At 44.6% G+C, this 14,890-nt stretch overlaps 2 non-coding genes across 2 annotated transcripts; both read right to left on the bottom strand.

Annotated features, from left to right (window-relative positions):
• Positions 1–2,040: 2,040 nt before the first annotated feature.
• Trnat-ugu (transfer RNA threonine (anticodon UGU)) lies at positions 2,041–2,112 on the bottom strand. The gene has a single exon. It is a non-coding gene; the product is annotated as a tRNA-Thr (tRNA).
• A 2,351-nt stretch (positions 2,113–4,463) lies between these two features.
• On the bottom strand, positions 4,464–4,535 carry Trnat-ugu (transfer RNA threonine (anticodon UGU)). The gene has a single exon. It is a non-coding gene; the product is annotated as a tRNA-Thr (tRNA).
• Between the last annotated feature and the right edge of the window lie 10,355 nt (positions 4,536–14,890).

Raw genomic sequence — 14,890 nt, 5'->3', positions numbered from 1 at the left:
AGGCATAGCGGTATCGTTAGGCTCTTTTTTTTCTTTTTTACTATGGTTAATGAGGTAAACATTTTTTTAATATACAAGAGAAAGAAAGAAAGAAAAACACGCGCCCAGAGTGGGGACCGAACCCACGCCTTTCCATTACATGTCGAATGCCTTACCAATTCGGCTATCTGGGTGACTGTGTTCTCCTTCACTTTCTGGGCTATTTATATTTACTAGAAGTGTATCTGACACTTGAAGGTGGTATCCAGCGCCACTCTGACTACACGGGGAGAAGGGGACCTCCTTTCAACCCCCGGGGCGTGACTCCAACGTCTACAGCCTGTCATGAGCGGGTAACTGGCGGGAAGCCCCCTTATGCTACCTAGGCATCAAGGCTGCCAGAACCGAGACCCTCGCTAGGCTTTCGCAGAATAATATAGTAAGGAAATGAGGGGCTCGTTGAGGAAATACAGAAAGCTAGGTCAGCAGTCTACAACGCCAAAGGAGGCATAGAGGTATCGTTAGGCTCTTTTTTTTTCTTTTTTACTATGGTTAATGAGGTAAACATTTCTTTAAATATACAAGAGAAAGAAAGAAAGAAAAACACGCGCCCAGAGTGGGGACCGAACCCACGCCTTTCGATTACATGTCGAATGCCTTATCAATTCGGCTATCTGGGCGACTGTGTTCTCCTTCACTTTCTGGGCTATTTATATTTACTAGAAGTGTATCTGACACTTGAGGGTGGTAGACAGCGCCACTCTGACTACACGGTGAGAAGGGGACCTTCTTTTCAACCCCCCGGGGCGTGACTCCAACTTCTACAGCCTGTCATGAGCGGGTAACTGGCGGGAAGCCCCCTTATGCTACCTAGGCATCAAGGCTGCCAGAACCTAGACCATCGCTAGGCTTTCGCAGAATAATATAGGAAGGAAATGGGGGCTTGTTGAGGAAATACAGAAAGCTAGGTCAGCAGTCTACAACGCCAAAGGAGGCATAGGGGTGTCGTTAGGCTCTTTTTTTTCTTTTTTACTATGGTTAATGAGGTAAACATTTTTTAAAATATACAAGAGAAAGAAAGAAAGAAAAACACGCGCCCAGAGTGGGGACCGAACCCACGCCTTTCGATTACATGTCGAATGCCTTACCAATTCGGCTATCTGGGCGACTGTGTTCTCCTTCACTTTCTGGGCTATTTATATTTACTAGAAGTGTATCTGACACTTGAGGGTGGTAGCCAGCGCCACTCTGACTACACGGGGAGAAGGGGACCTTCTTTTCAACCCCCGGGGCGTGACTCCAACGTCTACAGCCTGTCATGAACGGGTAACTGGCAGGAAGCCCCCATATGCTACCTAGGCATCAAGGCTGCCAGAACCGAGACCCTCGCTAGGCTTTCGCAGAATGATATAGTAAGGAAATGAGGGGCTCGTTGAGGAAATACAGAAAGCTAGGTCAGCAGTCTACAACGCCAAAGGAGGCATAGCGGTATCGTTAGGCTCTTTTTTTTTCTTTTTTACTATGGTTAATGAGGTAAACATTTTTTTAAATATACAAGAGCAAGAAAGAACGAAAAACACGCGCCCAGAGTGGGGACCGAACCCACGCCTTTCGATTACATGTCGAATGCCTTACCAATTCGGCTATCTGGGCGGCTGTGTTCTCCTTCACTTTCTGGGCTATTTATATTTACTAGAAGTGTATCTGACACTTGAGGGTGGTAGCCAGCGCCACTCTGACTACACGGGGAGAAGGGGACCTTCTTTTCAACCACCGTGGCGTGACTCCAACGTCTACAGCCTGTCATGAGCGGGTAACTGGCGGGAAGCCCCCTTATGCTATCTAGGCATCAAGGCTGCCAGAACCGAGACCCTCGCTAGGCTTTCGCAGAATAATATAGTAAGGAAATGAGGGGCTCGTTGAGGAAATACAGAAAGCTAGGTCAGCAGTCTACAACGCCAAAGGAGGCATAGGGGTGTCGTTAGGCTCTTTTTTTTTACTATGGTTAATGAGGTAAACATTTTTTTAAATATACAAGAGAAAGAAAGAAAGAAAAACACGCGCCCAGAGTGGGGATCGAACCCACGCCTTTCGATTACATGTCGAATGCCTTACCAATTCGGCTATCTGGGTGGCTGTGTTCTCCTTCACTTTCTGGGCTATTTATATTTACTAGAAGTGTATCTGACACTTGAGGGTGGTAGCCAGCGCCACTCTGACCACACGGGGAGAAGGGGACCTTCTTTTCAACCACCGTGGCGTGACTCCAACGTCTACAGCCTGTCATGAGCGGGTAACTGGCGGGAAGCCCCCTTATGCTATCTAGGCATCAAGGCTGCCAGAACCGAGACCCTCGCTAGGCTTTCGCAGAATAATATAGGAAGGAAATGAGGGGCTCGTTGAGGAAATACAGAAAGCTCGGTCAGCAGTCTACAAGGCCAACGGAGGCATAGGGGTGTCGTTAGGCTCCTTTTTTTCTTTTTTACTATGGTTAATGAGGTAAACATTTTTTTAAATATACAAGAGAAAGAAAGAAAGAAAAACACGCGCCCAGAGTGGGGACCGAACCCACGCCTTTCGATTACATGTCGAATGCCTTACCAATTCGGCTATCTGGGCGACTGTGTTCTCCTTCACTTTCTGGGCTATTTATATTTACTAGAAGTGTATCTGACACTTGAGGGTGGTAGCCAGCGCCACTCTGACTACACGGGGAGAAGGGGACCTTCTTTTCAACCCCCGGGGCGTGACTCCAACGTCTACAGCCTGTCATGAGCGGGTAACTGGCAGGAAGCCCCCATATGCTACCTAGGCATCAAGGCTGCCAGAACCGAGACCCTCGCTAGGCTTTCGCAGAATAATATAGTAAGGAAATGAGGGGCTCGTTGAGGAAATACAGAAAGCTAGGTCAGCAGTCTACAACGCCAAAGGAGGCATAGCGGTATCGTTAGGCTCTTTTTTTCTTTTTTACTATGGTTAATGAGGTAAACATTTTTTTAATATACAAGAGAAAGAAAGAAAGAAAAACACGCGCCCAGAGTGGGGACCGAACCCACGCCTTTCGATTACATGTCGAATGCCTTACCAATTCGGCTATCTGGGCGACTGTGTTCTCCTTCACTTTCTGGGCTATTTATATTTACTAGAAGTGTATCTGACACTTGAAGGTGGTATCCAGCGCCACTCTGACTACACGGGGAGAAGGGGACCTTCTTTTCAACCCCCGGGGCGTGACTCCAACGTCTACAGCCTGTCATGAGCGGGTAACTGGCGGGAAGCCCCCTTATGCTACCTAGGCATCAAGGCTGCCAGAACCGAGACCCTCGCTAGGCTTTCGCAGAATAATATAGTAAGGAAATGAGGGGCTCGTTGAGGAAATACAGAAAGATAGGTCAGCAGTCTACAAGGCCAAAGGAGGCATAGGGGTGTCGTTAGGCTCTTTTTTTTATTTTTTACTATGGTTAATGAGGTAAACATTTTTTTAAATATACAAGAGAAAGAAAGAAAGAAAAACACGCGCCCAGAGTGGGGACCGAACCCACACCTTTCGATTACATGTCGAATGCCTTACCAATTCGGCTATCTGGGCGACTGTGTTCTCCTTCACTTTCTGGGCTATTTATATTTACTAGAAGTGTATCTGACACTTGAGGGTGGTAGCCAGCGCCACTCTGACTACACGGGGAGAAGGGGACCTTCTTTTCAACCCCCTGGGCGTGACTCCAACGTCTACAGCCTGTCATGAGCGGGTAACTGGCGGGAAGCCCCCTTATGCTACCTAGGCATCAAGGCTGCCAGAACCGAGACCATCGCTAGGCTTTCGCAGAATAATATAGCAAGGAAATGGGGGCTCGTTGAGGAAATACAGAAAGCTTGGTCAGCAGTCTACAACGCCAAAGGAGGCATAGGGGTGTCGTTAGGCTCTTTTTTTTTTCTTTTTTACTATGGTTAATGAGGTAAACATTTTTTTAAATATACAAGAGCAAGAAAGAACGAAAAACACGCGCCCAGAGTGGGGACCGAACCCACGCCTTTCGATTACATGTCGAATGCCTTACCAATTCGGCTATCTGGGCGGCTGTGTTCTCCTTCACTTTCTGGGCTATTTATATTTACTAGAAGTGTATCTGACACTTGAGGGTGGTAGCCAGCGCCACTCTGACTACACGGGGAGAAGGGGACCTTCTTTTCAACCCCCGGGGCGTGACTCCAACGTCTACAGCCTGTCATGAGCGGGTAACTGGCGGGAAGCCCCCTTATGCTACCTAGGCATCAAGGCTGCCAGAACCGAGACCCTCGCTAGGCTTTCGCAGAATAATATAGTAAGGAAATGAGGGGCTCGTTGAGGAAATACAGAAAGCTAGGTCAGCAGTCTACAACGCCAAAGGAGGCATAGGGGTGTCGTTAGGCTCTTTTTTTTTACTATGGTTAATGAGGTAAACATTTTTTTAAATATACAAGAGAAAGAAAGAAAGAAAAACACGCGCCCAGAGTGGGGATCGAACCCACGCCTTTCGATTACATGTCGAATGCCTTACCAATTCGGCTATCTGGGTGGCTGTGTTCTCCTTCACTTTCTGGGCTATTTATATTTACTAGAAGTGTATCTGACACTTGAGGGTGGTAGCCAGCGCCACTCTGACTACACGGGGAGAAGGGGACCTTCTTTTCAACCACCGTGGCGTGACTCCAACGTCTACAGCCTGTCATGAGCGGGTAACTGGCGGGAAGCCCCCTTATGCTATCTAGGCATCAAGGCTGCCAGAACCGAGACCCTCGCTAGGCTTTCACAGAATAATATAGGAAGGAAATGAGGGGCTCGTTGAGGAAATACCGAAAGCTCGGTCAGCAGTCTACAAGGCCAACGGAGGCATAGGGGTGTCGTTAGGCTCCTTTTTTTCTTTTTTACTATGGTTAATGAGGTAAACATTTTTTTAAATATACAAGAGAAAGAAAGAAAGAAAAACACGCGCCCAGAGTGGGGACCGAACCCACGCCTTTCGATTACATGTCGAATGTCTTACCAATTCGGCTATCTGGGCGAATGTGTTCTCCTTTACTTTCTGGGCTATTTATATTTACTAGAAGTGTATCTGACACTTGAGGGTGGTATATATATATATATATATATCAAGGTTGCAGTCGTCATTCCCAGTGCTATTCGCCTTTTTTTTCAAAATATTAAATAGGGCCCAATGACGTGTGTTTGTCACGTTTCTTTGATACATTGATAAATAAGCGAAAATATAAGTCGAGAAAAAATCTGCCGTTTTTCCGGGAGCGGTGGTATATATATATATATATACACATACATATAGCAGAACAGGAAGATACGGGACGAGGGACTCGGTAAAGATACATATCAAGGTTGCAGTCGCCATTGCCAGTGCTATTCGGCTTTTTTCGAAATATTTAATAGGGCCGAATGACGTGTGTTTGTCACGTTTCTTTGATACATTGATAAATAAGCGAAAATATAGGTCTAGAAAAAATCCGCCGTCTTTCCGTGAGTGGGACTCGAACCCACATCTCCGCATAACCGGTGCGGTGCGCTCGCCATTACGCCATCCCGCAGCGGCTTCTCTCTCGACTTTAAAGCGGGGGTTTATATTTACAAGAGCTCTGAGACCGGTCAACTAGCGCCGCCCCTCGACTACCGCGGGAGACGTAGAACGTCTTCTTTTCCAGCGGCCGCCACGTAGACCGTGGTCGGAGGTCGGGGTTAGCAATCGGCATATCCGAACTGCTGGAGCCAGTGCCTCGTAATGCATGTAGCAGAACAGAAAGATACGGGACGAGGGATTCGGTAAAAATACATATCAAGGTTGCAGTCGCCATTGCCAGTGCTATTCGGCTTTTTTCGAAATATTTAATAGGGCCGAATGACGTGTGTTTGTCACGTTTCTTTGATGCATTGATAAATAAGCGAAAATATAGGTCTAGAAAAAATCCGCCGTTTTTCCGTGAGTGGGACTCGAACCCACATCTCCGCATAACCGGTGCGGTGCGTTCGCCATTACGCTCTCCCGCAGCGGTTCTCTCTCGACTTTAAAGCGGGGGTTTATATTTCAAAGAGCTCTGAGACCGGTCAACTAGCGCCGTCCCTCGACTACCGCGGGAGACGTAGAACGTCTTCTTTCCCAGCGGCCGCCACGTAGACCGTGGTCGGAGGTCGGGGTTAGCAATCGGCATATCCGAACTGCTGGAGCCAGTGCCTCGTAATGCATGTAGCACAACTAAAAGATACGGGGCGAGGGACTCGGTAAAAATACATATCAAGGTTGCAGTCGTCATTGCCAGTGCTATTCGGCTTTTTTCAAAATATTTAATAGGGCCCAATGACGTGTGTTTGTCACGTTTCTTTGATACATTGATAAATAAGCGAAAATATAAGTCGAGAAAAAATCCGCCGTTTTTCCGGGAGCGGGACTCGAGCCCACATCTCCGCATGACCGGTGCGGTGCGTTCGCCATTACGCTATCCCGCAGCGGCTTCTCTCTCGACTTTAAAGCAGGGGTTTATATTTACAAGAGCTCCGAGACCGGTCAACTAGCGCCGCCCCTCGACTACCGCGGGAGAGCGGGAGACGTAGAACGTCTTCTTTCCCAGCGGCCGCCACGTAGACCGTGGTCGGAGGTCGGGGTTAGCAATCGGCATATCCGAACTGCTGGAGCCAGTGCCTCGTAATGCATGTAGCAGAACAGAAAGATACGGGACGAGGGACTCGGTAAAGATACATATCAAGGTTGCAGTCGTCATTGACAGTGATATTTCGGCTTTTTTCGAAATATTTAATAGGGCCGAATGACGTGTGTTTGTCACGTTTCTTTGATACATTGATAAATAAGCAAAAATATAAGTCGAGAAAAAATCCGCCGTTTTTCCGGGAGCGGGACTCGAACCCACATCTCCGCACAACCGGTGCGGTGCGTTCGCCATTACGCTATCCCTCAGCGGCTTTGTAGATATATATATATATATATATTTGTATTTATTTATTTATAAACGATAAATCAAAATTTCATTAAAACAAAACACAAGAAGAAAAAGAGCAAAGGAAAAGGACAGTGCATCGCGTAATAAAAGTAACATTCGCAGAGGAAGGGAAAAAAAGTAGTTCTGGGAGCACCGTATCAGAATTGATACGTCACAGCACGTGTTCTAGCATGCGGAAAAAAATAACCAATAACGAGGAAAACAAATGTACAAATGTACAAATGGAAAAAAAAAGCAATAACGAGGGAACCAAATGTACAAACTGGGCAGTGAAATGGCGTTAGGTTTGCACCCTCTTGTTTAGGGCATCTGAAAATTTCGACACGTTTGTTTCGTTGACAATGTGTGATGGCAGATTATTCCATTCTATTACCATTCGAGGTATGAATGATTCAGCAAATGCGAGTTAACGACACGTGATGCGTTTCACCTTGTGTGGATGATCACGTCGCGGGAAGATGGCTGAAGGTTGAAACATGAAATCATTATGAAGAGACTCATGATAGTAAAGTTTGTGAAATAGTGTTAAACGGGATACAAAACGACGATGGGATACGGCTTCAAGCCCGGCGCGATTTTTAATGCTGTTACACTGGTGTGAGGTGAATAATCCGAATAAATGAAGCACGCAGCACGGTTTTGCAGTGCTTCCAAATCAGTTATTAGGTATGTTTGATGAGAATCCCATATGGCTGAAGCGTACTCTATTTTGGGGCGTATTAGTGTTGTGTATGCCAGCTTGCGTAAGTGTGCAGGAACAGTTTGAGGTTATGTTTCAGAAAGCCAAGAGAACGATTTGCAGGTGCGAGAATATGGTTAATGTGATCATTCCACCACAAGTTTGTGGTTAGGTGAACGCCAAGGTATTTGTAGGGAGAAGCCTGTTCCACATGATTGTTGTTTAAGATGTAAGACGTCGATGGGCGGAAAGCCTGATTAGTGAAAGACATTAATTTTGTTTTAGCAAGGTTGAGGGGCAATAGCCAGGTGGAACAGCATGTGTTTACAGCGTTTAGGTCGGACTGGAGAATGTCATGATCACAGTAAAAATGAATATTACGATATATTACGCAGTCGTCAGCAAAAAGTCTGATATTAGATTTAACGCCGTCTGGTAGGTCATTAATAAATATTAGAAAAAGTAGAGGCCCAAGTACGCTTCCCTGTGGTACACCAGATGTTACGGGGACTAGAGATGAGCTGTGATTGTTAACTGATGTGAATTGCATTCTGTTAGAAAGAAATTCTTTTATCCATGTGATAACAGTAGGGTCAATGTTCAATGTAGTAAGCTTGTGAATGAGCCGACAATGAGGGACACGGTCAAATGCTTTTGAAAAATCTAGGAAGATGGCATCTACTCGGACTCCGGCATCTATAGATGAATGTACGTGTTGAATGAAGCCGGCAAGTTGTGTGTCACATGAATAGTTTTTGCGAAACCGTGCTGATGCCCAAATATGAGGTTATCTTCTTCGAGGTATTTAATGACTTGCGAATGTTTAATATGCTCTAACAATTAACAAATGGTGCTTGTTAAAGAAATAGGTCGATAGTTAAGGGGTGAGGAACGATCACCTGATTTGAAGAATGGTACCACCTTGGCCACCTTCCAATCTCGGGGTATTACGCCTGTTGATAGTGACTGTTAAAACAAGGCTGACAATAGTGGAAAAATTCTTGGTGCCAAATTTTTTAGAATTGTTTTATTTAGGCCTGTATTGTCCGCTGAAGATGAACTCTTGAGATTAGTAAGGATACATTAAATTCCAGAATCAGTAATTATTATTTCTGACATAGAAGAGACAATGTTAGTGGTGATAGTGGCTAATGGTTCTAAACATTCACGCGTGAATACCGATGAAAATGTTTCGTTGAGTAATTCGGAACAATCTGTTTTAGTTAATGCTGTGCCGTTTTGATCACTAAGGACGATGTGAGGAATATGCTTGGGATTAATGACACGCCAAAAGCGTCGAGAGTTTGTTGTTAACATCGATGATAGATCATGTTTATAGAATTTTCTGCGGGTGGATTTGATTAATCTTTGATAATCGTTGTCGCATGCTTTGTACCGTTGCCAGGATTCAGATGATTTATTTTTGTCAGCTTGCCTGAACAATCTTTTTTTCTTGTTATTTAGGCGACGAAGTTTGTGTGAGTACCAGAGAGCAGTGCTATCGGTTTCTATGGAGATTACAGGGATGTATTTGTCTACGAGATTAATAAGTGCGTTTTTAAGTAACAACCAGTGTTCTTCCACTGTGTGCAACAAATTGCCACTAAGAAATTCTACTCCTAAAAGCGATAGTTCATGGTTAAGGCGATCAAAGTTAGCTCTTTTGTAGCACCTGATCTGTTTGGTGTTAAGTTGCCTTTTGATGGGGGACGTAATGAAGCGACCGGTTAGAACGTCATGATCGGATAAACCACCGATATGAGTTATTTCGGAACATATATCTGGATAGTTAGTTAGGATCAAGTCAAGAATATTTGAACAATGTGTAGACCTTATGGTTGGGCCCGATACTAATTGGGTTAGGCTGAAATCGTGGCAACAATGAAGAAATGCATGGGACTCTGAATGTGCATGGCGAGTTGATAATGTTGCCCATGTTATGTCTGGAAAATTAAAGCCCCCAAAAATGATTACACTAGTATGTGGAAATTTGTGCGCCAGTTCGGTTAAAATGCGGTGAAATTCTTCTGTGAACCCACGAGTCAAGTCCGTTGGGCGATAAAAGACACCAACAATAACGTTACGTGATTTGAATTGGATAGAAGTTGCCACACATTCAAGGAAAGTGTTAATAACTACTGGTATTACCAGATACTGCTTGTTAATTGCCAGGAGAACACTGCCACCTCTACGGTATTGCCTATCGCAACGAAAGATATTAAAACCAGATTCACAAACAAATATGTTTTAGTTAGGAATACTTTCGTTCAACCAAGTTTCAGTTAAGGCTATTATTGTTGCGGTTGTTGAGTCAATTATTGAAGAGAGTGGGACATTTTTTGAAATAACACTTCTAATGTTAGTGTATAAAAAGCAACAACCGTTCTCAGTACCAGATTTATCAGTTGTTAATGTGTTTTGTAGTTTAGGACCTGATGAAATGTGCGCGTCGTGTTAGACTGGAGAGGTAACAGAGGAAACAAGCTTCGCGCAGTTTGCTTGAGTGTCCCATATGTACACTTCCTTGTTAATTTTTAGCTTGTTAAAAGCAAGGCTGACGCGGTCCTTATCTTTTTTTATGATTATTGAAAACTGCCATAGTTTACGCCTTTTATCGCGAACAGCTTCAGAGGAATCGCGAGAAATACCAAAGTCCGTCCCTTTTAGCTTGTGTCCATTAACGAGCACTGTTTCAATTTCTGTTTTGTTAAAAAACTTCACAACGATAGGTCGAGTACGGTCATTTGAAAATCGCCCAAGGCGATGCGCACGTGCTATTGAGGCTGCTGTTACTCCTAGTTTGTCTTGGCAAAACTTTGTAACTATTTGCTCGGATGTGTCCCAGTCTTCTTCTTCACCCGTATCTTGAATTCCATAAAAGAGAAGGTTAGATCGCCTTGACCGGTTTTCCAAGTCATCAATCTTATCGTGCATCACTGACATGCCATGCTCGTTGCTACTGCTTCTAGTTTGAGTGGAAGTTCCCAGACAAATTTTGATTCTTGATTGATTGAGTGTAGGGTTTAACGCGCCGACGCAACGCAGGCGATGAGGCGCGCCGTAGTGGAGGGCTCCGGAATAATTTTGACCACATGGGGATCTTTATCGTGCGCCGAAATCTCGTACACACGGGCGTTTTTGCTTTTCCTCTCCATCAGAAAAGCGGCCGCCGCGGCCGGGAAATTTTGATTCTAAATCCTGCATTGGATTCTTTATTTTTGTTAGATATTCGTTCTGGCTCGAGATTTTTGTTTCTGATGAAAGTGACTCTAGTTTGCCTTCAACTTCCTTTAAGCGTTTAGTTAGGGAATCGAGATCGTTTTTTAGTACAATATGCATTTGCAATCCTTTGTTTACAGATTCTAGCTTGTTAGTATTGCTTGTTTCCAAGCATTCCACGGCATTGAATACCATGTCCAGTTTTTCTTCTTGCGCTTTCGTCATGGAACCTGGATTAACTTTAATGTCCCCTCCAAGCAATAGCATGCGCCATAAATAGACTGCTGCTCGCGTAAACCGCTTGATACCGTTGGAAATGTCGGGGGGCCATGACACCGCAACCAGACAACGATTGCTGCTACGGTAACACGAGGTTTGAAGGTAACTAACCTGTAGGAGTGCAAGCTGTGAGCGTAACATTCCTAATGCGGTGGCGTGGCCCGAACTGTCGAAGCAGGGTGCTTGATTATATGCAGCGAGGTCAGCTGACGTGGCTCCAGGTTGCCAGCCGAGGGGACGAAAATCTACCAGGTTTGGCAGCAGGACATCCGATGGATCCCGGCGGCTTTTAAATATATCTTTATATATACTTTCTAACAATAACGCTTGTTACCTGCCAGGCTCTGCCAGACAAGGCCGTTGCGGCATAGGTAGGCCTGATTATGTACAGGACTCCTCTTTGACTAGTACATTTGTATTATTATTGTTCTTATTATTATTGTTGTTGTTGTTGTTGTTCTCTTTCTTGTTGTTAGCTACAATTATCTGTGGGGTGGTCATGTTGGGCGCACTTGGCACAGGTTAATTAGCCCCGACAGGAGTTATTACCATTCCCGAACCGCTGACCTTTGAAACAGTACCACACAAAATATTGTTATTACGGTGAGACCAGTTTTTAAGTCAACGTTTGTTAACAAGAGCAAGTTTACTATGCCCCTAGCCTATCAGGTTCGTTATTTAACTGAGCATCACAAATTTTAGAACCATTGAGTGGTGAAAGGGATGCGAGTGAGTAAGCGTTGCCAGAGTGCATCAAAACGTAAGCCTCACCGATTACTGGAATTTCTTGATAACGGCAGTATTTTGAGCAATCTGCTTATCACTTTTGAGCAGCTCTGAAAACATTCCCGCAACTGTCGATAGATATACGAAAAAGCTAGATGAAGCAAAGTTTTTGTGAGCCGTGATAGAATCCGATTGCGAGCTATTCCAACGAACATAAGTGTCCTCTTCTGAGCGTGAAGGAGCAAGGTTTGGAAGCACAGGTTAAAGTTCAACATCCCTGCTCAATAGTAAGCGACCCCAGAATGCATCATTTGGAACACCAGCAGGCAAGTGTAAATACGGAAGGCCTCAGCAACAGGAAAGGGTCATCTTATCTAATGCAATATGCGTTTTAACTGCAACCAACCTCCACGAACAGAAAGAAGCCGTTCAGAATTGCACCGTTTATCGGAACGCCACCCTGCCCGATGAAGCGGGCTTGTCAATACAGTGCTCTTTAGGCCTGACGACAGCGTCCGGGAGTCGACGACGATTGGCTGATCCAGGGTAGCCCGAAACCAACCGCGCAGCCATCCCACACTGACTTGACAGAAAACGGCAAGTGAAGGCTTTTCAAGGAATGCACGTGTCGTTCACCCGTAGCAGCAGCCGAGCTCAGCAATGTTCCGGGGTGCGCGGTTGCATTGAAAAAACTGCGACCAGTGAAACGTATGAAGAACTTCACAAAAAGAATAAAGTTGTTCTCATTGCGCCTTTCCTGTTTGTGCCGCCTTGCCCACTCTACAGCCTGGCCACGTCATTTAGAATGAATTGTTACCTAATAAACTCAGGGCCAGAATTTTTCGTGATTTGTATTACCGCTGTCCGAGGTTAGTAACAGAATAATGTTTTGGATTTCTTGCAGGTGAAGATGCAAGTCACTTCAGGGAGGACAGGAAATGTCAGGAACAGCATTACATTTATTTCGGCAACCAGGTAATATCCTCACCACTGACTTTCTGTTGCAGCGTAGTAGAATTCGCTGCGCAGCAGTACAAAGGTCACCTCTATAGAGTAAATGGTTGTATGACTTGCGTTGTCGAACGCCGAAAATATCTGTAGTGGCCTTTATCACACGTATTGGCTGGTACCTGAAAGGTTTATTTAATTAATTTGATTGATTGTACGGTTTAACACGCTGACGTAACGCAGGCGATGGCGCGTGCAGTATTAGATGGCTTCGGATTAACTTGACCACCTTGGGATCTTTAACGTGCGGCGAAGTCCCGTCCACACGGGAGTTTTTGCATTTGGCCTTCATCAGAAAACCGAAACATCTATCTAAATGGCAACCGTTTGACTTATGGAATTCTCTAGTTATATGAGAATATGCGTGTAACAAAATAAATTGTTCCGAAGCTTTCAAGCATTGTAAAGGTTCAATGCACCGCGCCGGTGCTTACTTTAAAGGGCGGCCTTTTTTTGCACTCGCTCATGCAAATCAAGCTATCGATTTCGTTAATGTTATAACCGCTATCATTACCAATAATACAAATTCTGGTCCTAAAGTAACTTTCCTTTTGTTGCAGATATTATCTACTAGGAACTCTAGCCTGTGCACAGGTTCCTAAAACGCATGTGTAACATTCCTATTAGCCTTTCTAGCAGTACAAACATTGTTAATCCAACCATTACACTATATCATTTTGTCTACGACTATGATCTGTTCACAAATTACCACATTTAGAAGTAATCTGCAGTAGTTCTATAAAGGACGCCGAGGAATGAAATAAAACTAGCGGACTGCACATTGCTAAGCTGTGAAATTAAACGCTTTAGGCTCAATTTGTTTCGGGACAGAATATCTTTTGTTTCGTGAAGGTGACAAATTCTTTGGCACAGATAACTCTCGGGAACAACGAGCAGAAAATATCAGAATAAAGAGAAAAAATTGTACAATTGCAAAATATTGCAGATATACATTTAGAGACTTTCGTACGGGAAATACGACTTGTCGCAGTTATAAGCGAGTCATAATAGTAAGTGTACTCTCGACTCCATTTACTGAACTTCAAATTTCTCACATCGAGACGTGTGTTCGAATTCACACCGAAAATTTATACTGAACTCGATTGCTTTCAGATCTTGGCCAATAGTTGCCAAATATTGTGTGGAAACGACGGTGATTCCCCCAACGAGCCTGATGGGACTGAATGCGTTGTGAGTGTAAATTCGTAGGTGGAAGGTGCTTGAACGGACAAATTTTGACAGGCAATAGTACTTTTTTCCTTCCCAGTGAAGCACAGACAAAAAACCGCGCAGTGCTTACGCCATTCTGAGTTTCCCGGGACCATTTTCTTGCGTGTAAGGAAGTCCTCTATGACAAACTATTTTTCACAATATACGCCTTACGACAGCGAAGATGTAACCGAAAAATGAAGAGAAACCAACGCCGGAGAAGCAGCCCAGCAAACAGACGTGTGGTGTTAGAATTATAATAAACATCACGATGTACGCCTTTTTTATCGATGTTCCAAGGCACTATTTTCCAGAGGCCATCAAAAAGATCAAGGATGTTGCGGGGCATGACGGAATGATACAGGGAAGGGGAACTTTGATTTTTTTAACTAAATTACGCAGCCGTGCTTTCAGACAACCGCAGGGACATCCTGGTGGCCTCGTGTTAGCACGGGAACAGTCGGCCCACTTGAGCCCGGGTGTTTATATTACCAATACAACCTTACACTATCGCAATCACTGGGATTCCTGCCTCCGACGGTAAACATGATCTCTATATAAAATCAAATGTGGGCAAAAAAATCGGACGTGTTTTTCCTTACGTAATACAGCAGCTCGGTAAACACCGTGTTGTACTTCTTATGAAGCAAAACATTGTACGGAGATAGCATTTCTCTGTAGCCACCTAGCCGCATTGGTTGGAACACCCGCTGGCGATCTCCTTGGAGGTAACTGTTTGTAGGCTCCACGTTTCGTACAGTTAGTCCCCACTAACTGATGGTCTATAATGAACAC

This window comes from Haemaphysalis longicornis, unplaced genomic scaffold (genome assembly GCF_048455015.1).
Source record: "Haemaphysalis longicornis isolate Haplotype H1 unplaced genomic scaffold, Haemaphysalis longicornis Haplotype H1 scaffold_16, whole genome shotgun sequence".
Taxonomy (NCBI): domain Eukaryota; kingdom Metazoa; phylum Arthropoda; class Arachnida; order Ixodida; family Ixodidae; genus Haemaphysalis; species Haemaphysalis longicornis.
This window is presented reverse-complemented; position numbering and strand designations above follow the sequence as displayed.